Source organism: Callorhinus ursinus, unplaced genomic scaffold, assembly GCF_003265705.2.
Source record: "Callorhinus ursinus isolate GAN/ISIS: 27379988/994484 unplaced genomic scaffold, GSC_fseal_2.0 scaffold66, whole genome shotgun sequence".
Taxonomy (NCBI): Eukaryota; Metazoa; Chordata; class Mammalia; order Carnivora; family Otariidae; genus Callorhinus; species Callorhinus ursinus.
The window spans coordinates 5722236-5747592 of record NW_027397128.1 but is presented as its reverse complement, the minus strand read 5'-3'; the positions used below and the strand labels follow the sequence as shown (position 1 = coordinate 5747592).

Sequence of the window (25357 nt, the reverse complement as noted above, 5' to 3'; positions counted from 1 at the left end):
TGTGGTGAAAAACATTAACCTACACATACAAAAAGTTCAATAAACTCTAAGTAAAATAAAGGTAAAGAAATCCACACCCACACAAATAATCACAAAAATGTTGAAACACAGAAAGTTAAAATCCTGAAAGCAGCATGAGATAACTCATCACACACAAGGGAACCCAATAAGTTTAACAGCTGAAGTACTATCAAAGACAACGGTGGCTGAAAAGCAGTAGGATTTTTTTTAAATATTGAAAGAAAAGAAAAAAACGTTAATCAAGAATCTTCTATCCAGAAAAACTCTCTTTCAAAAAAGAAGGTAAAATAAAGGCATTCCCAGAAAAACAAAGACTGAGAGAATTTGTTACTAGCAAAATTTGCCGGACAAGAAATGCTAAAAGAAGTTATTCAGGCTGAAATAAAGTAACCCTGATGATAATTTGATCCCACAATAAAAAACACGGAGTACTTGTAAAGGTAATTCTATAATTATAAAAGATACTCAAATGTATATTTTTCTCATTTTAATTAATTTATTTGTATTAAAATATATGTATCTTATGAAATTGTTGGGCATATAACATATAGAAATATAGTAAGTTTGGCAATAGCAGCACCAGGGAGGTGGGTGAGAATAAGCTGTACTGAAGTAAGGTAATGAAACCTGATGGTAACTTGAATCTATAGGAAAAACTGAAGCAAATCAGAACAGTAATAGAAAGATTAATATGATAACCTCTATAAAGATATACGTCCTTGCTGTTATTCTCTCAGCGTCTTTAAAAATATAAATTATAAGATAATAAATATAACATGTTGGGTTTGTAACACATAGATGTATAACAAATAATAATAGTACAAAAAGGGGAGGCAGTATAGAGTTATACATGGGTAAGATGTCCATCTCTCACACAAATTAAGTTGGTAAAAATATGAACTAGATTATGATAAACTAAGATGTAATGGTAAGCTCTAGAGCAACAAGCAGGAAAGTGAAAATATACTGGAAAAAAATCATAAAGTTAAAATAATATGCTAGAAAATATTATTTTAATCAAAAGAAAGCATCAAAACAAAAATAGAGGGGAAAAAAGACACAAAACATAGAAAACAAAAAGTAACAGATATAAATTCAACTACATCAATAAGAACATTAAATATGATTTAAACAATCCAATAAAAAATCAGAGACTGTCATACTATATTAAAAAATAAGATTAAGGGGCACCTGGGTGGCTCAGTCGTTAAGCCTCTGTCTTTGGCTCAGGACATGGTCCCAGGGTCCTGGGATCGAGCCCCGCATTGGGCTCCCTGTTCGGCAGGAAGTCTGCTTCTCCCTCTCCCACTCCCCCTACTTGTGTTCCCTCTCTCACTGTCTCTCTCTCTGTCAAATAAATAAATAAAATCTTTAAAAAAATAAGATTCAATTATATGCTGTCTATTGGACATATGTTTTTTTAATTTTATTTAAAAATTTTTTAATTTAAATTCAATTTAATGAACATATACTGCATTATTAGTTTCAGAGACAGAATTTAGTCATTGATCAGTTGCATTAAACACCCAGTGCTCATTACTTCTAGTGCCCTCCTTAATACCCATCACCTAATTACCCCATTCCCCTACCCACCTCCCCTCTAGGAACCCTCAGTTTGTTTCCTATAGTCTTTTATGGTTTGCCTCCCTCTCTGTTTTCATCTTACCTTATTTTTCCTTCCCTTCCCCTATGTTCATCTGTTTTGTTTCTTAAATTCCACACATGAGTGAAATCATACGTGAGTTGTCTTCCTCTGACTGACGCATTTCACTTAGCATAATACCATCTAGTTCCATTCATGTTGTTGCAAATGGCAAGATTTCATTCTTTTTGATGGCTGAGTAACATTCTATACTATATCTTTATCCATTCATCTGTCGATGGACATCTGGGCTCTTTCCATAGTTTGGCTCTTGTGGACATTGCTTCTATAAATATTGGGGTGCATGTGCCCTTTGAATCACTATGTTTGTATTCTTTGGATAAATACCTAGTAGTGCAATTGCTGGGTCATAGGGTGGCTCTAGTTTTAACTTTTTGAGGAATCTCCATACTATTTTCCAGAATGGCTGTACCAGTTTGCATTCCCACCAACAGTGTAAGAGGGTTCCCCTTTCTCCGCATCCTCACCAACATCTGTTGTTTCCTGAGTTGTTAATTTTAGCCATTCTGACTGGTGTTAGGTGGTATCTCATTGTGGCTTTGATTTGTATTTCCCTGATGACAAGTGATAGTGAGCATTTTTTCATGTGTCTGTTGGCCATTTGTACATCTTCTTTGGAGAAATATTTGTTCATGTCTTCTGCCCGTTTCTTGACTGGATTTTTTGGATTTTGGGGGGTTGAGTTTGACATATACTTTAGATTCAAGATATAAATTGGTTGAATGTAGAAGAATGGAAAAAGATATATCATGTAAACAGCAAGTACAAGAAAGTTGGAGTGGCTATATCAAACAAAATAGATTTAAGTACAAAGAATTCACTAAAGATAAACAGGGATATTATATAATGATAAAAAGGTCAACCCATCACGAAAACATAGCACTCATAAACCATGTATATACCTAAAAACAGAGCTCCAAAATACATGAAGCAAAATCTGACAGAACTGAAAGGGGAAAGAGGCGATTCAACAGTAATAGTCAATGCCTTCAATATCCCACTTTCAGCAAGGACTACAACAACTAGGTAGAAGATCAACAAAGATATAGAAGACTTGAACAAAACTATAAACCAAATAGACATAATAGACATGAATAGAACACTCCATCCCAAAATAGAATATAAACTCTTGTCAAATGTACATAGAACATCTCCAGGTTAGATCACGTGGTAGGCCATAAAACAAGCATCAGTAAATTTAAAGACATAAATCATGCAAATAATCTCGGACTACAGTGGAATGTAATTAGAAATGAGTAACAGAACTAAATTTGGGAAATTCACAAATATGTGGAAATTAAAGAACATACTATTAAATGATCCATAGGTCAATGGAGAAATCACGGTGGAAATCAGAAAATATTTTGAGATCTTAAAAATAAAGACATGACATTTCAAATTTATGGAATGTAGCTAAAATAATACTTAAGAAATTTATAGGTGGGTCTATATTAAAAAAAGACCTCAAATCAATAACCTAGCTTAAGACACTGAAAAAAGAAGAGCAAACCAAACTCAAAGCAAACAGAAGAAAGGAAATAATAAAGATTAGAATGGAGATTACTCAAATATGAATAGAAAAATAATAGGGAAAAGTCAATAAACCAAAAGTTGATTATTTGAAAAGATCTAAAAAATTGAGAAACTTTTAGCTAGACTGACAAATCAAAACAGAATAATCAAATTAGTAGAATCGGGAAAGAAATAGGGGACATCACTACTGACTTTACAGAAATAAAAAATAGAATGTCTGAAGATTAAAATTATGATATCTATAATGAAAAGAATACTGACTGGGATTAATAGATTACATACTGAAGAAGAAGATCAGTAAACTTGAAGACTAAGCAATAGAAATTATCCCAAATGAAGCACCAAGAGCAAAATGACTAAAATTTTTAAAAATGAATAATTGGACTCCTAATAAGATACAGGAAAAAAATTAATAGCCAAAATTTGTCAATTTATTAAAAATGATAAGCCTGAAAATTCAAGGTCAACAAATCTCAAGCAAGATAAACACAAAGAGAACCACACAAAGGTGTCCAGTCTGATTACATTAAACTAGTGATAAAGAGAAAAATGCTAAAAGCATTCAAATTAAAGGCATATTATACAGAAGAACAAAGGTAAGAATGATCACAGACATCTCATCAGAAACTACGCTATTTAGAAGGCAGTGGAGTGACATCTCTAAAGTGATGAAAGAACAGTCTGTCAACCTGGAATTTTTTACCCAGTGAAGTTGTCTTTCAAAATTGAGCACTAAATAAAGACTTTTTCAGGCAAATAAAAGCTGAGAGATTTAATCAGCAGCAGACGTACACTATAAAAAAATATAAATGAAGCTCTTCAGGTAGAAGAAAAATTATTCCAGAAGCAAACTTTGATTTATAGAAAGGAATACAGGGTGCCATAAATGCTAAATATAGACCTTTGTCATTTAAAAAATCTCCTTAAAAGATAAATGACTGTTTAAAGTAAAAATAATAACAAAGCATCGTGTGGTTTATAGTACTTTTAAAAGTAAAACGTATATATGGCAACAATAGTACAAAGGATAGAAAAGGTAAAATAGAGGTATATGGTTCTCACACTGTGTGTAAAATAGTGCAATATTACTTTAAGGGAGGTTGTAATAAGGGCATCCTACAGTAACCACTAAAAACAAAGGTGTATAGCTAACAACCCAATAGTGGAGATAAAGTGAAATCATTAAAAAAAATTCAGTTACTCCAAAAGAAGGCAAGAATAGAGGGGGGGGGGAACCTGAAGAGCAAACAGAACACATAGAATCCAAATACCAAAATGGTAGATTCAAACCCAAATATAACCATAATTACATTAAATGAAAATCATCTAAACATTCAAATTGAAAGCCATATATTGTCAGATTGGATTTAAAAAAAAGCACAAGCAAACTATTTATTGTCTATAAGAAACCTACTTAAAATATAAATATACAGATACTTTACAAGTGAAAGGCCAAATTCCAGTTCTGGCCAAAATAGAATAAGCCAACTATAGCCTATCTCTTCTGATAAACAACTAAAAATGATGGACAAAATTAAAAAATCAAGTACCTGAAGACTGAAAAGTAATCAAAGCAGGTAAATTGTGAAAGAGAGTTAAAACTTAGTGAAGGGGCCTGCAACAAGGTGGATGTTGTATATATTTTTTCTCTTGCACATTTTTCTTGAGAGTGGATCCCAGTTGCAGAGCTCCACAGCAGCATAGTGACGGGATTGGTGAAAATTTGAATAAAAACTCCATATTACTAGGCAAAGTAACCATAATAGGGACTATTCTGAGCCAAAAAGGGGGATGTAATTCTGTTGAGTTTTGTTTTGTTTGCTCTAGCAGCTTTGCACAGTCATGGAGTAGTTTGGCAGTGATGGCTGTGTAAGCGACCAAATATCCAAGGGATACGCTGTCTTTCTGGCCAGAGGAACCACGAAAGGGGGCACCATGGCCTCAAGAGCGGGCTCGTGAAGGAAATTCTGTATAGAAGAGAGCTAGAGAAAATGATCTCCTAATTCTATGAATGAACCCACATAAGTCCTGTGCTCATCCCTAAGCTGTACAGCTGCATGAAAGACACAAAAGATCATAACAAAGGGCATGAGGAATGAACTAAGATTTAAACTATCGCCCAGGGCAGCTGGGTGGCTCAGTCAGTTAAGCATCTCACTCTTGGTTTGGCTCAGGTCATGATCTCAGGGTCATGAGATCAAGCCCTGCACCAGGCTCCATGCTCAGCGGGGAGTCTGCTTGAGATTCTCTCTCTCTCTCTCTCTCCTTCTGCTCCTCCCCCTGCTCATGCACTCTCTCTGTCTCTAAAATAAATAAATAAATCTTAAAAAAGTAAACTACTACCCAATGGTCAAACACTTGAGTGGCACATGCACAGAGCAGAAATAAAACAGCAAACTAATAACCTGGAATTGAAGTGAAATTAGAATCACCACCCACAGAAGGCAGGATTAAATTTGTGGTCTGACCCTAACTTGAGTATCTTCTAAAAAAATTCTCTAGAGGATTATAGTGTGACACATGGTTTACATGACATAACCTTCACAATGTCCAGGATACGATCCAAAATTACTCAACATACACAGAACCAGGACCAGGAAAATGTGACCAGTTCTCAAGGGAAAACCAATCAACAGATGCCATACCCTATATGATCTAGATGTTGGAATTATCAAAGACTTGAAAGCAGCTTGTGACAAATAGATCCTAAGAAGACGTCCAAATGATTTCTTGCTTCCTGGCAACCACAGCTTTATGTAATCCTCCCCACCTTGAGTGCAGGCAGGATCTGTGACTTGCAATAGACTATAACAAAGGTGATGGGATATCACACCCCTGATTAGATTACATTACATGATAAAGGTGATGAGGTATCACTTCAGAGATTATGTCATGTTATATAAGACTGTAATTTAGCAGACGACAAAGAGAGATTCTTTGCTGGCCTTGGAGATGCAAGATGTTATAATGTAAGCTACCTATGGAGAGGGTCATGTGGGAGGGCTACAAGCTCCAGGGAACTGAATTCTGCCAACAATCATGTAAGCTAGGAAGAAGACCCCAAGCTCCAGATGAGAATTTAGCTTAGGTGACACTTTGATTACAGCCTTGTGAGATGGAACAACTAGGCCATTCCCAGACTCCTGACCCCCAAAGACTAAGAGATAACAAACGTGTGTTGTTTTAAACTGCTAAGCACATGGCAATTTGTTATGCAGCAATAGAAAATAAATACACAGCTATTAAAATTATCCTCCATGCAGTAAGGTAAACATGTTAAATGAATGCAAAGACAGTAATTTCAGCAGAAAAAATGAAACTATAAAAAAATGTAAATTTTAGAAATATATACAAAATCTCAAATTATTTTAAAAATATGACTTGGGGGCACCTGGGTGGCTCAGTTGTTAAGCATCTGCCTTCGGCTCAGGTCATGACCCCAGGGTCCTGGGGTCGAGCCCCACATCAGGCTCCCTGCTCCACAGGAAGCCTGCTTCTCCCTCTCCCACTCCCCCTGCTTGTGTTCCCTCTCTCGCTGTGTCTCTGTCAAATAAATAAAATCTTAAAAAAAATAAAATAAAAATAAAAAATGACTTGGGCTCATAGTATAACACAAATGACATAACAAAGAGTAAAATTTAAGAGAGGTCAACAGAAATTATCAAGTAAGAGTAACAGAGGAAAAATATTGAAAAAAATATTAACAAATGCTCAGGTACTTGTGAAAGAACATCAAAAATTCTAACATTCTTTTCATTGGTATCCCAGGAGAAAGAAATGGGCATATAAAATATATTTGAAGAAATAATGATTAAAAACTCAAATTTGGCAAAAGCCATCCTTATAAGATTCAAGAGGTTCAGGTAACCCCAAACATAATAAACTCAAAACTATGCCTAGGTACATCATAACTGAAGTGCTGAAAACCAAAGATCTTTTTAATATTGAAATCAGGTTTGTTAAATTAAACACTGTATATAAGAGAACAAAGATTCAAAGAACCATGGATTTCTCGAACAAAACAGAAAAACCATGGGGGTCAGAAAAACAGTAGAAAAACAAATTTAAAGTGCTAAGCAAATAGAACTATAAACCAAGACTTCTAATAGTGAAATAATCTTCAGAAATAAAGGTGAAATAAAGACATTTTCAGATGAAGGAAAACTGAGAATTCACTGCCAGCTGATCTTCTCTAAAGGAAATTGTTCTAGGGAAAATGAGATTGCAGGAAAATGACAGAAGAGTGACAGAAATAGTGTATATCTGGTAAATATTAAAAATTACACTCAAGTTCTGTAAAAATCTGTATGACTCTTAGAAGCAAAACTCATGATGTGGTATGTGGAATTTTCAATGTATGTAGGTGTAAATCACATATCAATGATATAAATGGAGTAGGGTAAACAGATCCATACAATTGTAAGGTGTCTGTATTTTGCTTGATGTATTACAATGTTAACTCAAAGTAGAAATGCAGGGTACCTGGGTGGCTCAGCTGGTTAAACGTCTGCTTCAGCTCAGGTCATGATCCTAGGATCCCTAGGGTGCTGGGATCGAGTCCCGCATCAGACTCCTTGGTCAGTGGGGGAGCCTACTTCTCCCTCTGCCTGCTGCCTGCTTCTCCCTCTGCCCGCCATTCCCTCTGCTTGTGCTCTGACAAATAAATAAATTTTTTTAAAAAAGGAGACAATGCAATATTATGTGACTTGTCATCCATAGAGCAAGTACCAACACACAAATATGAGATATAGCAAAACACCAATAAATAAAAATGGACTATGAAAACACTAATATTCCAAAGAAAGCAAGAATGGAAAACAAAAGAAGAATAAGAGGACAATCAGAAAACACATAATAAAATGGTAGTATATAATCCAGCCATACTAATAATTACACTGAATGTAAATTGTCAAAATATACCTAAGACAGAGATTGTCACATTGGTTTAAAAGAACCCTACATGTTGTCTACAAGAAACCCACTTTAAATATAAAGACATAATTCAAATAAAGCTGAAGTAGCTATATTAAAAAAGGACAAAGTAGACTTCAGAACAAGGAATATTACCAGGGATAAATAGGGACATTACACAGGGATAAAAGGATCAATTCACAAAAAAGTCATAATAATCCTGAATATGCATGCTGCTAGCAAGAGTTTCAGGGTACATGAAGCAAAAAGTGATAAAACTGAAAAGGAGAAATAGAAAAATCGATAACTATAGTTGGGGAATTTAACACTCTTTCCTTGGCAATCAATAAAACAAGTAGACAGAAAATCGGTTAGGATATAGAAAAGCACAACTCTATTAACAAACTCTACCTGACATTTATAGAACACTCCATTCAGCAAGAGCAAAATACACAGTCTTTACAAGTACACAAGGAATATTCACCAAGTTGGACCATATTCTGGTTCATAAAACAAACCACAAAAAGGTTTTTAAATTGCTGTTAAAAAAAAAAAACCCACATAGGATTGGGACCTAGAAAGCTTCACAGTCAGCTGATCATGCTGTGCTGGAAATCGCAGGTCAGTATGGATGAAGTTCTATAGTGAGGGGTATGCAGTCAAAATGAAGGTGACAGGAGATCACATTTGAAGAAAGGGTGACCACTCGGACTTGATTTCCTTTAAATTAAAATACTTTTTTTCTCATGTTCATATAAATGTGTATCAAAGACATGAACAAGCATTCTCCTTACAGTTGAGGATTTTTCATTTTTAACACTTTTTGCTTAATAGTAAATATTTGCTTGCCTAAATGGCTCCCAAATTGTGGGGAAGTCTCTACACATTTTTTCTTTTTATTTAAATTCCAGTTAGTTAACATACAGCATAATATTAGTTTCAGGTGTACAACAGAGTGACTCAACACTTACATACAACACCCAGTGCTCATCAAGACAAGTGCCTCCTTAATATCCATCACCTATTTAACCAATTCCCCTTCACCTGCCCTCTGTAACCATCAGGTTTTTTTTTTTTTTTCTCTGTAGTTAAGAGTATGTTTCTTGGTTTGGCTCTTTTTTTCCCTATGATCATTTGTTTTGTTTCTTAAATTCCACAGATGAATGAAATTATATGGTATTTGTCTTTCTCTAACTGACTTATTTCACTTAGCATAATACTCTCTAGCTCCATCAACGTCATTGTAAATGACAAGATTTCATTCTTTTCTGTGGCTGAGTAAATAGTCCATTGCATATATATATAACACACCTTTATCCATAACTCTATGCCCATCAGTTTGACAATTTAGACAAAATGGACCAATTCCTAAAGAACAAAAACAAACAAAACCCCCAGAAACTATTAAAGCTCAATAAAGAAGAAATATATTACCCAAATAGTCACACATCTATTAAAAATTTTTTCACCGGGGTGGCTCAGGTCATGATCCCAGGATCCTGGGATTGAGCCCGCATCAGGCTCCCTATAGGGAGCCTGCTCCAACCCCACTCGGGCTCTCTCTCCCTATCTCTCTCTCATTCAAATAAATAAAGTCTTAAAAAAAATTTTGTTATTGTTGTTTAAAACCTTTTAACAAGAAAAACTCCAAGCCCAGATGGCTTCATTGGTTAATTTTTTTTTTAAGATTTTATTTATTTGACAGAGAGAGCACAAGCAGAAGGAGAGAGGGAGAAGTAGGCTCCCTGCTGAGCAAGGAGCCTGATGTGGGACTCGATCCTAGGACCCTGGGATCAAAACCCGGGCCGAAGGCAGCCGCTTGACCAACTGAGCCACCCAGGTGTCCCTTCATTGGTGAATTCTAACAAACATTTTTTTTTAAAGATTTTATTTCTTTATTTGACAGAGAGAGACACAGTGTGAGAGGGAAAAGAAGCAGGGGGAGTGGGAGAGGGAGAAGCAGACTCCCCACTGAGCAGGGAGCCCGATGTGGGGCTCGATCCCAGGACCTGGGGTCATGACCTGAGCCGAAGGCAGATGCTTAACAACTGAGCCACCCTGGCACCCCAAATTCTAACAAACATTTAAAGAAGAAATCATACCAATCTCACACAAATATCCAGGAAATAAAAGGGAAAATGACCCAGCTTATTTTATGAGGCTAGTATTATCTTGAGACCAAAGCCAAATAAAACATTTTAAGAAAGTAAGCTATAGACCAATATCACCTATGAACATAGATGCAAAAATTTCAATAAAATATTCAAAAATTAATCAATGTAATTCACCATAGAAACAGAATAAAGAAGGAAAAGCAGATGATCCTCCATAGGTACAAAAAAAAAAAGCATTTGATGAATTTCAGCATCTGTTCTTGATAAAAACTTAAGCAAACTGGTGTTAAAAGGAGACAGCAGGCCCCAATGGAGTCACTTATGCTAAACCCCACCAAGACTTAATACCTAACCTAATTGCAGCTTCAGCTTCTCCCAGATATATGACCTTTGACCATCCAACCTGGAATTTCCTGGTCAGCACTAAGAGGTAGTCCACTGATTAGATTCTCCTTAGGGAGGGTGACCTTGTCTAAGACAATGCATTCTTTGCTAATAGTTTCTTTTCTTTTATTCCCTCTCTGCCTTTAAAAAACTTTCCTTTTCTGCAACTTGATGGAGCTCCTTTATATTTGCTAGATGTGATGCTGTCCAATCAATGAATTATTGAATGGAGCCAATTTGATCTTTAAATTTACTCAGTTGAATTTTTATTTACCAATAAGAAAAAAATTTCTTCAATCTGATAAAGGACATCTACTAAAAATCTAGAGCTAACAAGATAAACTTTTAAAAGATTTATTTATTTGTTTGAGAGAGAAAGAGAATGAACGGGAGGGGCAGAGGGAGAGGAAGAGAGAATCTCAAACAGATTCTGTGCTGAGTGTGGAGCCTGATGCAGGGCTTGATCTCACAACCCTGAGATCACAACCTGTGCTGAAACCAAGAGTTGGATGCCTAGACTGCACCACCCAGGTGCCCCAAGAGCTAACAAGATACTTAATGGTGAGAGATTTAAATCTCTCCTAAGATCAAGAAAAAAACAAGGATGTACATTCTTATCACTCCTATTCAACAACTACAGCAGTGCTTAGGGGAAATTTATGGCATTAAATGCTTACATTAGAAAACACAAAAGGTCTTAATTGAATAGTCTAAGCATCCAACTTAATAAAACTAGACCAAAAAATAGCAAATGAAGTTCAAAGTAAGCAAAATGAAATAATAAGAACAGAAATCAATAAAATTTTTAAAATTTTAGTTGACACACAATATTGCATTACTTTCAAGTGTGTACAACATAGTGATTTCACAAGTCTATACATCATGCTATGCTCACCAAAAGAATAGCTACTATCTGTCACCCTACAACACTATTACAATGCCATTGACTATTTTCCCTATGCTCTACCTTTTATCCCCATGACTTATTTATTCCATAACTTGAAGCCTGTATCTCCCACTCCCCTTCAACCATTTTCCCCTGTTCTGGTCTCCTCTCCTCTGGCAACCATCAACTTGTTTTCTGTATTTATGGGTCTATTTTGCTTCTTTATTTGTTTTGTTTTTTACATTCCACATATAAGTGAAATCATATAGCATTTGTCTTTATCTGACTTATTTCACTTAGCACAGTATCCTCTAGGTCCATTCGCGTTGTTGCAAATGGCAAGATCTCATTCATTTTTATGGTTGAATAATATTCCATTGTATACATATATCACATCTTTTTTTTCACTTATTATATTTGGACCTTTAAGAAACATATACCATCAGAGGTGCCGGGGTGGCTCAGTTGGTTGAGCATCCGACTCTTGGTTTCAACTCAGGTTATGATCTCATGGGTTGTGGGATCGAGCCCCATGTCAATCTCAGTGGTTGGTGGGGATCTGCTTGAGATTCTCTCCCTCTGCCCCTCTCCCCACTCCACATGCTCTCTTTCTCTCTAAAATATAAATCTTTTTTTAAAAAAGAAACATATACTATCAGATATACCATTATTCTAGTGGAAACATCTATTCTAGTTTTGGGGAAGCATACGTGTCACAAACTACCCTGCTTCTAGTCTCCAAGACTTTACTAAGAGTTTATCAAAAAGTGGGCTCTGTGGGTTGCCTGTGTGGCTCAGTCAGTTAAGTGTCTGCCTTCAGCTCAGGTCATGATCCCAGAGTCCTGGGATTGAGCCCCACATCGTGCTCCCTGCTCCACCGGGGGGCCTGCTTCTCCCTCTCTCTGCCACTCCCCCTGCTTGTTCTCTCTCTCCCTCTGTCAAATAAATAAATAAAATCTTTTAAAAAAAAGTAGGCTCTGATCTATGGTATCCTGAGCCTTCAGGTTTTGAATGTTTTGATTACTGCAGAACAATTTCAAGGGGATGAACTTAATTCCCAGCTGTTTTCCTTCTGGAATGGGCTAATTGTTTTGAAGTTACACCGTCCACTGCAAGAATATTCAATTTCTTAAGCTTTGTGATCTATTCAGTCTTTAGAAAATGTGGTAAAAAAGTAATTTTCTGTGCAATAAGGATGAACTTATCAGAACATACCAAATATTAATTATAACAAAAAGCAGTATACATAATGTCTATGTCCAATGTTCACTTTAATGACTACTTCATAAGCTAGTAACTACTCTTAACTATGGAGACTATTTCTGGATCAATACAACCCAAGCATAGCTGCAGTCAACTCCTTAACACAACTCTTGGTATCTGACATTGATTAAAAAATAAAAAAGGGTAAGTGAACAAATATATACTCATATATGATGTTTTCAAGAAGCTACTCTTTGTGGAAGTATATAAGAAAAGGGACTTTCAGTAAGCTATTGAGGGGAACTGGGAGGTTTATGGCTATGGCTTTGGAAAGCACCCCAGGCAGTAGTAGGAAGGCATCTGTAAGAGTAGATTGTAGAGCATCAAAGGATAACTATCTAAAAGAGGTGGGCATTTTCTCAATTAACTTAAATTCTGAGACTTTCAGTCGTTGAGGAATAGAAATAAGACCCAAAGAAAAGAACCATCTTTACAATGGCTTAAAAAGGTGACTATGCCATTCGGCTTATGAAGCTAAACATTCCAAGTCTTTGGTGGTGTGATATGGACAAGAAAAGTATTAATAAACCAACCACCTAACACCATTAAAACTCAAAAACACTTATCTTTTTGAAGTTTTTATTTAAATTCCATTAGTTAACATATGGTATAATACTAGTTTCAGGTGTACAGTACAGTGCTTCAATACTCATATACAACACTCAATGCACATCACAAGTGCAGTACTTAATCCCCATCACCTATTTATTTAACCCATCACCCCCACCCCTCTCCCCTCTTGTAACCATCAGTTTTCTTCTCTATAGTTAAGAGTCTGTCTCTTGGTTTTCCTCTCTTTTATTCCCCCTATGTTCACTATTTTATTCTTAAATTCCACATGAGTGACATCATAGGGTATTTGTCATTCTCTGACTTATGTTGCTTAGCATAATACTCTCTAGCTCCAACCATGTCATTGCAAATGGCAAGATCTCTTTCTTTTTATGGATGAGTAATATTCCATGGTATATGTATGTGTGTGTATATGTGTGTGTGTATATGTGTGTGTGCGTGTGTATAAAACTGCTAGAACTGATAAACATTCAGTAAAGCAGCAGGATACAAAATCAACATACAGAAATCTATTGCGTTTCAATACACCAATAATGAAGCAGCAAAAACAGAAATCGAGGAATTAATGCCCTTTACAATTGCACCAAAACCCATAAATACCTAGGACTAAACCTAACCAAAGAGGTGAAAGACCTATACTCTGAAAACCATAGAACACTGATGAAAGAAATTGAAGATGACACAAAGAAATGGAAAAACATTCTGTGCTTATTGACTAGAACAAATATTGTTAAAATGTCTGTATTACCAAAAGCAATCTACACATTTAATGCAATTCCTATCAAAATACCAACAGCATTTTTCACAGAGCTAGAACAATCATAAAATTTGTATGGAATTTTTTTCATTTAAAAATTATTTTTTAAGTATTTTATTTATTTATTTGACAGACACAGCGAGAGAGGGAACACAAGCAGGGAGAGTGAGAGAGGAAGAAGCAGACTCCCTGCTGAGCAGGGAGCCCAATGTGGGGCTCGATCCCAGGACCCTGGGATCATGACCTGAGCCGAAGGCAGACACTTAAGGACTGAGCCACCCAGGTGCCCTCATTTAAAAATTATTGAGAACACATAAAATGAGGCAACATTTCTTTTGTCTTGTCTTCCTCTGTGGGGTCTGTTGGTGGTTCCTCCGTTGTTGCACTGTTGTTCTCTGAGCCAGTGTTACTATCACTGGTCCTTTCCTCAGCCATACTGTTCACCCCCTCCTGCCTGCTCTACTTGTCCTCAAGAGTAGACGTGCCTTCTTCACCATTTTGTTGGCTTTCTGTCGCTTCCTCAGGGTGTGTCTCCTCTGTCTCTAATGGGATGGTCTCGTTGTCTTTCTTCTCCTTGGCCTTACTAGCAGCTTGCTTTTCCTCAAGAACCATGCCGCTCTGACTGCATTCAAGTTACTGTGCTGCCTATTTCTCCCTTTCCTCCTGTCTTTTGTGAACTTGCTCCTCTGCCTGTGCAATTTCAGTGGCAATTTTTTTTTTTTCCATATCCACTTCTACTTCCAAACCACATAAACTTTTTTTTTTAAGATTTTATTTATTTATTTGAGAGAGAGAATGAGAGAGAGTACGAGAGGGAAGAGGGTCAGAGGGAGAAGCAGACTCCCTGCTGAGCAGGGAGCCCAATGTGGGACTCGATCCCAGGACTCCAGGATCATGACCTGAGCCGAAGGCAGTCGCTCAACCAACTGAGCCACCCAGGCGCCCCCAAACCACATAAACTTTTAAGTTCATTGTTAAATGAATCTGTGCTTTTCATGAATTTCCTCTTCTTTTCCTGGTGGTGTTCTTCTTTTTGAAGAGGTTCTGCTTATAGTTTATACTGATGAACCATTAAGGATTGGACCTGTCCTTTGAGGATCTGCGTTCTAGCTGTTGTGACAACTGACAACATCTGGCACCACACTCTAAGGATTTCAACGATGAGGTGGTGGTTTCTCTGAAAAAGGATGGTGACAAGTCTGTCTCTGGAGACTTTCTTGCTCTAGAGCAGCTTCTGCATGACTTTTTGCATTTATCTAAGCAAGGTATGTAGGGGAATTATGATAGGCCTTCATAGATTAATTGTACACTATCTTTTCTGCTTCCTATTTATTTAAATATTGTTTTTCTTCATCAGTGAGATCTTGCCACATGCTATCAATAATCTTGCCAATCTTCCAGAAGTTTAGGTCAGGATTGGAAGCTTTTACTTAGTCCCAGACCTTTCTGCTGTACCTCATGTAGGGCATTAATGGCTTATCTGGTGGCTTTGGGCGTTTTAGAATCATAATAACAGAGGATGCCATGACCTGGCTGTTGGTGCCTGGGTTACCTCCCAACCTGTAGTTGTAAGCAAGATAACTGTATGGATTGTATCCCACAGACCCTGGTGTGCTGAGCATTTGTGTTGCAGGAGCTGGATTGGGAGGTGGGGCATAAGATGGTCTTTTTGACATTTTGGAAGATTAAGTTCTCAGTTCCTTAAGAATGAATCTGAGACACCTTGGGCAGAAAAAGTGTCCACAGCTCTGGCCTTATTTCCCCAACATCTTTATCCATTCATCTATCCAAGGACACTTGCGTTGTTTCATATCCTATTATAAGTAACACTGCAATAAATAGATGGGTATATACATCTTTTTGAATTAGTACTTTCATTTTCTTTGGGCAAATACCTAGTAATGGAATTACTGGATTATATGGCAATTTTATTTTTAATTTTTTGAAGAAACTCCATACTGGTTTTCTCAGTGGCTGCACCAATTTGCATTTCTACCATCAATGCATGAGAGTTCCTTTGTCTCCACATCCTTGCCAAAACTTGTTATTTCTTGTCTTTTTGATACTAGCCATTTTGACAGGTGTGAGGTGATACCTTGTTGTGATTTTGATTTGCATTTCCCTGATGATTAGTGATGCTGAACATCTTTTCTTGTGTGTTTGCCAGCTCCACGACTTCTTTAGAAAAAATATCTAATTCAGGGCGCCTGGGTGGCTCAGTCATTAAGCGTCTGCCTTCGGCTCAGGTCATGATCCCAGGGTCCTGGGATCGAGTCCCACATCGGGCTCCCTCCTTGGCGGGAAGCCTGCTCTCCCTCTCCCACTCCCACTGCCTGTGTTCCTGCTCTTGCTATCTCTCTGTCAAATAAATAAAATCTTAAAAAAAAAAAAGAAAAATATCTATTCAGGTCCTCTGCCCATTTTTTAATCAGATTATTTGCGGGTTTTTTTTTTTGGTGTTGAGTTATATAAGCTCTTTATATACTTTGGATATCAATGCCTTATCATTTGCAGATATCTTTTTCCAACAATAGGTTTCCTTTTCACTTTGTTGATGGCTTCCTTTGCTGTGCAAAACCTTTTTATTTTGATGTAGTCCCAACAGTTTATTTTTGCTTTGGTTTCCCCTGCTTCAGAATACATGTCTAGAAAATTGTTGCTAGGGCTGATGTCAAAGAAGTTTTTGCCTCTGTTTTCTTCTAGAAGTTTTACAGTTTCAGGTCTCACATTTAGGTCCTTAATCCATTTTAAGTTTCATTTTTTTGAATGTAGCTGTCCAGTTTTCCCAGCACCATTTATTGAAGAGACTGTCTTTTTCCCATTGGTTATTCTTGCCTCCTTTGTTGTAGAGTAATCGACCATATAAGCATGGGTTTATTTCTGAGCTCTCAATTCTCTTCCATTGAGAAATCAGTGATTAAAAAAAAAAGATTTATTTTATTTTATTTTTTTAGAGAGAGAGAGAGAACGGGTGGGAAGGGCAGAGGGACAGGAGAATCTCAAGCAGACTCTGCACTGAGCACAGAGCAGACTCGATAACATGACCCTGAGATCACGACCTGAGCTGAAACCAAGAGTAGGATGCTTAAAGGCCTGTGCCACCCAGGTGCCCCAGTGATTTTTTTAATTCGGAAAAGTTGATGAAATAAAAAGTTGGCTCTTTGAAAGGATGAATATAATTGATAAACCTCTGGCTATACAAACCAAGGGAAAAAAAGGAAGAAACAAATTGCCAATATGAAAAATGAAAGTGGGACTAACACAACAACCCTGCAGACATTAAAAAGACAGAAAGGGGAAACATGAACAACTCTATGCCCATAAATTTGACACGGAGTTGGATTAGACCAATTCTCTGAAAGATTCAAAATAACAAAAGCCATTCAAGAAGAAATAGGTAACTTGAACAGTTCTATAGCTACTAAATTTAATTTATAGTTATAAACCTTCCAACAAAACAGCAGGTTGGCATGGTTTTACTGGAAAATTCTATTAAATATTTAAAGAAGAATTAAAGTATAATAATCTCAACCAATTTAAGTGAACAATTTGATGAAGTTTGACATATATGACTATCTTCCCAGAATAAAAGCAGAAAATTTATATATGGGAATTAATACATGTTCAGTAGCACTACCTTACATAAAGCAATAAAGTGGGTATGTTAAGTGTCATAAATATTTTTCATTATGGTCCACTGATCAAAAGTCACAAAACGTAGACCATTTCTTTTACTAAAGCACTCGCAACACTGGGCAATTTCCCTTTCCAACATTATACACACACATTTTGAGCATCTATCAAGTACACAGGACTTAGCTAACGTTCTTGCCTCCAAATAACTAACAGTATAGTTACAAAAGTAAAACTTGGTAGTGTCAAATGAGGCCCAGGAGAGGTATGGTTTAAGGGTTTGAAGACTGGATAGGATTTAAAAAGCAAGAAGATAATGCTAACTACTTCCATTCACATCTTAACAGCCATTTCATAGTAGTAAGACAATATGCTTGCTATCTCCCAAACCTCAAGAGCTCATTCTTACAGTCTTGTCTTGGTAAATGACACTGCCTCTGTCTGGAAATGCCTTTCATCCTCTTTTTCACCAAGTCATATCCCTTCAAGCTTTGAAAATGTTCAAGACTCTTCTCCTTCAGGGTTGATTCACTAATTAATTCATTTGCTCATTGAGAAATATTTATCAAGCACCTAATACATCTAGGTACTGTGGATACAGCAGCTAACAACAAGATCCCCTCTCAAAGAACTATGTCATTTTAAGGGGAGAACATGCAATAAACAAATAAATGAAAAAAAATGTAAAGTAGTGGATAAATGATATGAAGAAAAATAAAGCAAGAAAGGACATTAAACAAGGATAGTGTGCAGGAGATTTTTGTGTGCTGTAAAAGGTGGTCTGGAAGGATATTTGTGATTTGAGAAAAGACCCAAAAGAAGTGAGGAAGAAAACCATATGGTGCCTATCTGTGGAGGTGGAGAAAGATATTCCACACAGAGGGATCAGAAAGTACAGAGCCTCCAAGGCATACTTGGCATGTTTGGTACTAAGAGTAAGGGGTGGTGTGGTAGAAAATGTGGTCAAAAAGTAGCATTATGTAAACCATATTGAGGACTGTTTACATAAGAAGCCAGTGGGAGCAGAAGAGCAACATGATTTGATTATGTTTTAAAAGGACCATATGGCTGTTGTGTAGAGATTAGAATAAAATAAGATGCAAGGGTGGAAGCAGAAAGATCAGTTATGAGGGTACTGAAATAATGTAGTTCAGAGATAAAAGTGGTTTATATTAGGATGGTAGTACTACTGGAGAGGATGAGGAGCAGCGTGGATATATTTAAAATTCAGAGCTGATAGAATTGCTAAGGGATTTGCTGTGGGGTGTGAGAGGAAAAAGGAGACCTAGGGTATAAATGCTGGAGGAATGTCCTTTTGTAGGCAAGAGATGATGGAATGTAGTGCATAAGTGTATGGGTTGACTTTAGATAAAAGCGTGTACATTAACAGGAGAGAAGATAGAGAAAATAGGCACAGATGCAAGTAGGTGAGTAGGTGTGGGAGGAAGAACTTTTGGAGGTTCACAACTGATTGTTTTATATTTTCTCAGTTAAAGGAGAAATGTGGAACCGAGAGTAAAGAGGAAAGATGTGAAGATTTAATGAGAAAAGAGGCCAGGAAATAGTCACCCAAGGAGATATCCTGACCAAACTGACCCAGATCCAGTTACTCACTTTACCAAATCCTAGCACCTCCACATCAATTTCCACCCAGCAGGATTCATTTTTACTTGGTAGATGTTCAACTATGCTATTTGCTCTGATTGCTTTAATAAATCCTCATCCAATGGGGGTACTCTATGGTTTACTAGAAAGAGAATAATAGGGACAAACTATCCACTCCATTGTGAGGAGAAACCTCACAACTCTTAAATCTGGGCTCTTCTCTCCATCTCCACTGTCACCTCCCTAGTTTAGGCCCTCATCATTTCTCACTTGGGCTTTTGCAGCACCAGCCTCCTAACTTATCTCTTGACCTTTCCCCTCACCTCTCTCCAATCCATCGTCCACACCACTGCTGATATATAAAATTTATTCAACTTCCCTGCTTAAACCCTTATTATCCCTCTCCTTTTTCTCTTTAACGACTTGCAAAATTTTCCAGTTGAATCTATCACTCCATCTCCTTCTCTTGCCTCACATCTTATACCCTAGCCATGCCAAATTACATTTGATCCCTGAATACATCAAATCCTTCAATTCCCCTGTGCCCCTGTACATCCTGTTTCCTCTACCTGAAATGCGCATCTGCCCTTTCTCAACAAGGTATTTTTACTAATCATTAGAGACATAACTCAAAGGTCAACTTCTCAGTGGCACCACACGCAGAGGTGATCTCTTTTCTGTGCTTACATGCCTCCCCCATAGCACTCATCTCACTATATCAAAAGTATTTCTGTATCTAACTCCCCCACTAGATATATTATTCATCTTTTATCACAAGCACTTAACACAGTGCCTGGCACATAGTACATCAACAAATATTTATTGAAAAAAACATATTTATTGAATGAGTTGATTGTACAATTGAGATTAGAAACAGCAATAAAACAAAACTATAAGTTGACAGATGAAATACAAATAAAAATTCTTTAACATACCCAAACAAGATATATTTTTATAAAATGTCTTAGGAATAGGAAAAAAAAAAGAAAATCTCAGCAATCTTAAAGAAGCAGATTTTACTTTTGACAAAGATGACAAAATGAGACCTGACAGAATAATGCATAGCACAGTAAATACTCCTCTTTTTTTCACCAAGTATGCCCAACAACAGATGGAGTAAGTTTTTATTCTGAAGTGTTTTTAAGGCAGATATTAACTCTAGAAAACAAGTTATCTATAGACTTCTGCTCAGAATAGTAGGAATTTCTCAGAGAGGTTTTATATATTATGCACAATAAAGAACAAATGTTGTCATATGTGTGGCCCTGCAGTTTACAAAGCACTTTCACATGTATCGCCTCATTTAATTCTCACAACAATCCTGTCAGGTAGGTTTTATTGTCCTCCTTTTACAGAGGAAGAAACTGTGGTTCAGAGAATCCCTAATCCAACACCATATAGTAAAAGAGTTAAAGGTAGAGCTAGGATTCTAACCCACGTTTGTCTGTCTGTAAATCTATTATTCACTATATAGGCTGAGTTGATATTCATGGCTTCCCAACAAGTACAGCAAAGTGAAGCCAATGAATTGTTGATGTGTTTTTTTGTACTTTCTTTTTTCCCTCTTGATTCTTCTTAGTATTTTCTACTGACCTAGAAAACCTCAGAATATGACCTTATTTGGAGATAGAATCTTTACAGAAGTAATTACATTAAAGTGAGGTCACTAGGGTGGGCCCCAATCCAATATGACTGGTACTCTTATAAAGAGGAATAAATTTGGACAAAGAGATACACATAGAAGGGAGACAGTGTGAAGAGACATAGGAAAAAGATGACCATCTACAAGCCATGAGAGACACCTGGAATAGATCCTTCACTGATGGTCCCCAGAAGGAGTCAACCTTGCCAATACCTTGATTTCTGACTTCTGGCATCCCCAAACTAGGAGACAATAAACTTCTGTTGTTTAAGCCACCCAGTCTGTAGTACTTTGTTATGGCAGTCCTAGCAAACTCATACTGGTAAGCCTAGTAATTTTTGATTAAATGCCAGACATTGCATATTAAACGTTAGAGGAGCTCTGAATGATATTATCTTCCTTCAGAGATTTACTTTTGTTCCTGCCAGGTGATGAAGGACAGATCACCTTAATCCTGCCTGAGATTGAGCTGATTCAAAGCTGTGTTTTACTTTTTGTGAGGAATGGCATTTTTATAGTTTATCCTTTCTCCTGGAGTTTAGCCCTTTGGGGATCCCAAATGAAAACCTGAAGTAATTACCAGTGTCCCTCCTCTTTGGCAGGCTCTAAACTCCAATTTCTGACTCTCCAGCATTGTGAAACTTGCTGAAAGCTCTGCTTAGCTACTCAGATTTGTATCTGCCACTTTCTGCTTAATTTCTCAACTTCTTTGCCCTGTACCACTTAGAAATCAGCAAATGACACAAGGGAAAGGTAGTGTAAAATATTGGACTAAATTTATTGCAGTTTCTTTTTCTAGCATCTTAGACCCTCAAGTCCTGATTATCATGATAGCCCTGAACTCCAATTTTTGTCTCTACAGCTCTGTGAGATGCTAAAACCTCCGCTCAGGCTTTTTGTCCCTTAATTACTACTTTCAGATTGCCTTTTCAGTCCCTCTACCTATACCACTTATATTGGCAAATGCCTTGAAAGGAAACATCACTCAGAATGCTGTGCTCACCTCAATATATCTCTCCTCTCTGGGATTTAGACCGCTAGTTGCTTTGGTAGCTTTCTGATGTTTTCAAACAAGTGTTTTATAATTTTATCCAACTTTTCTAGTTCTTTCTGAGGTATATTTGGTCTGACACAATTTAGTCTCTCAAAACCAGAAGCACAAGTCCCCATATCCGTGGTTTCTATTTCCATTGATATGCCTGTCCTTGGTTCATCCATTCATTCATTCCAACATGTATTAAGCACATGGTAGGTGTCAATAACTCTGCAAGACTCTGGGAAAACAAAAAGTCCTATTTTTAGGAAACTCACAGTAAAATCAGTGGGGGTGAGACTACAAACATAAATAGTGAAAATACAATGCTGAAGTATTTAAAACTAGAGGTGTATAGAATATACTATAAAGAAGAAATGAAAGTATCTTCTTCTGGTGCAGGAATCAAAAAGTTATCACTGAATAGAAGATATTTGAGGTAGGTCAAGAACATGCCAGGTGAATAAGGAGTGGGAGCGAGAGAACAAAGGCACTTCAAGAGGAGATAACATTATATGAATAAAGGTATGGCAATAAGCATGGGAAATTACAGTTAATTTGGTATTATTGGAACTAGATGAGTGATAGGGTGTAGTGGAACATAAAGGAGGAAATGCAGACAGAGTTATGATTGTGGAGGGCTCTGTCTCTGCCCTAAGTTATTATTTAGATAGTTTATGGATAATGACATTCCCAGAGGTAGAAATCTACCACATGTTCAGTCAGATTCATGGAGAATTCAACAACAGAAATTTAAGACTTCTCCAGTCAATGGCTTATAAATTCAAAGGCAGTATTATCATGCTTAAGCAATGTAGTAGGATTACTAAGCAATAAAGTCAAGTCTTTGAGTCACCTGAGTAGTTTATAAGGAAAAAAAATCCAAAACACTATAGTAAATATTATGTGGCCAAGAATTGAAATGATTCGAGTTTTATTTCTTAAGCATATAAGCTCAGTTACCTATTTGAAAGTTCAACAAGCAACAACAAGAGTTCGAATTTTTCGGAGGCTATTTGTCAACATTTGCCCTTAATGACATTGCCATCAAACAGCAATCTATTAAATGACTACTTACTTATGAGGCTGAATACCCAGTAAGTCTGATAAGAGTTTTCCCTTGGATTTAAAAATCTAAGATGCCAGACAACACAGATAACTATCCCACAAAGATATAAAGACAGCAGTATAAAAACACTGAACATCTAAATAAACTGACAAGAAGAAGTGTTTACATGATCTATGCCTCAGGGCGCTGTCACTTCTGTGACACTCAGGTCAACAGAGTTTAATGAAGAAGATGTGATTTCTAGCTTTCGCAGGGCAACAGCAGAGAAAGGGTTTGGCAAACAAAGGAGAGGGTATTTTTCCAGAACATGGTATAATGTGGAAGGTCTAAGCAAGAGGATCCTGCACAAAGAAGAAGCCGGATTATGTTTCTCTAAGAAAAGCAAAGTCATGGATTGGGCTAAGGGAAGAGATGAGGTAAGAGAAGTGGGCCATGAAAGCACAGAGAGGGCTCATCCTCATTTCAGGCCCAAGGGCTCAATCTATATTTTTGCTGGCAAGTTACAATTGTAACTTAACATAAAGCATACCCAACCACTACTAATCAATCCTTTACACCCCACCCAAAAGGCTTCAACAACACGCTACAAACATTTAAAGAAATCACATCTAGCAATTAATTTACTAGTGAAACATCATTGAGAAAGCACAGTACCTAGCTACTGCATACCACCATTTCATGATAGCAAGAAGGAAAATACTAGATCTTGTGCCATTTCAATTAGATTTCTGATATCAGAATCTAAATACCCAAGTTAGAATTTGGCCATAATATCAGTGCTGGCCCTCAAAAACAATCTAAAACATTCAAAGGTTAGAGTTAGCAAGACCATAGTTCCAAACATCTCCAAAAGACTAACGACAATTTGGATTCCTGTTCTTGCCAGGGGAGGAAGAGGGGAGCTAAAAATATAGGTGGAAGAAAGCAGGAAAGGTTGAATCCCTGAAGAAAACTCACATCCTTAAGATTACATAATACTGCTCCAAAGTAACTGAACTGCAGCAGAAAAATTTCAAACACATTCCAACATGCCTCTAATTAAGATAGTTTTGGGAGGTTCCAGAATTATAGCTATCAAACGTGAAACCTAAAGAATTTACGAAGATTAAAAAGATTACCAACTTTAACTCAGGAAAAAGCACACTGGAAAAAACAGGTTAGTTGGAATATACTCATAATAATGTTAATTTGTTGACCTTTATACAATTGCTATATCATTTCAGATACAATTGTTAGTGATAAACACCTGGATTACAATAGGGTAGACCCTGTACAAAATATAAAATTAGATATGATTCCTGTTCAGAGAGTTCAAATTAAGTGTCTGATAAACTTCGTATTTCACCAGAGAAGTATGCAAATATACTATAAACATAAACTTATTTTAAAATACAGCAAGAAATACAGGTAGGACATATGATAATGTGAAATGTCTAACAAGCAAGAATTTTTGTAGCATGTAGAAGCAAGCTGAGTACTCACATGAGGTATGTATTTTGAAATGTTTATGGATGGTTAACCAGAAAGGCTAATTTAACACCTACACATCAATTGCATGGAGACAGGGCTGTGAAATATTTGCATTTACTACTCAGTAAGAGGACCATCACAACACTGGCATAAGAATGCCAGTTGTAATTAAATTAGATGAAATTTCACAATTTAAAGGATATGCAATCTCATTCCCTGAGAACTTTAATTTACATAGGTTGACTGGAAGGCTCTCAAAAATGAAATTCTGACTATAAAACTGCAAAGAAGGAGAAAAACAGTAAGTATCAAATAAGATAGCTGTCAAAAGTTTTTTTTATAATCTTGGATTTTAAAAATGTATAACAATAGCAATGACATTTATTGAGTATTTACTGTGTCAGGAACTGTGCTACATGTTAATGTGTATTATCTCATTTAATCCTCAGAACAATCCTATAAAGTTGTTCCTATTAGTAGTAGTATTACTTTATAGATGAGGATATGAAAGCTCAGAGGTTAAATAACCAATCTCAAATCACACATCTAGAAAAAAATAGAGGTGAGATTCAAACACAAGGCTTGGTGCAGAGAGTACCTCTTCTGGCTACTCAAGTTGGCAAAACACTGAAAAAGCTAAAGTTGAGAATACCCTGAGTGTTAGAAAGAGATATATTCTGAGCATATGAAAAGGGGATTTCAAATTGCCATCAGAAATAAGAAATCTAATGTTAGGTGACACAGAAAAAGAAAGAAAAAAAACAAAATTCCTACTTATCTCCATGTATCCTCTGTTAAGA

At 36.6% G+C, this 25357-nt stretch overlaps 1 protein-coding gene and 1 pseudogene across 3 annotated transcripts in view; both read right to left on the bottom strand.

Moving 5' to 3' along the window:
• EDA (ectodysplasin A) overlaps positions 1-25357 on the bottom strand; it is a 414295-nt gene that overhangs the window by 299833 nt on the left and 89105 nt on the right. The window lies entirely within an intron of this gene.
• On the bottom strand, positions 14406-15817 carry LOC112836000 (SWI/SNF-related matrix-associated actin-dependent regulator of chromatin subfamily E member 1 pseudogene; annotated as a pseudogene).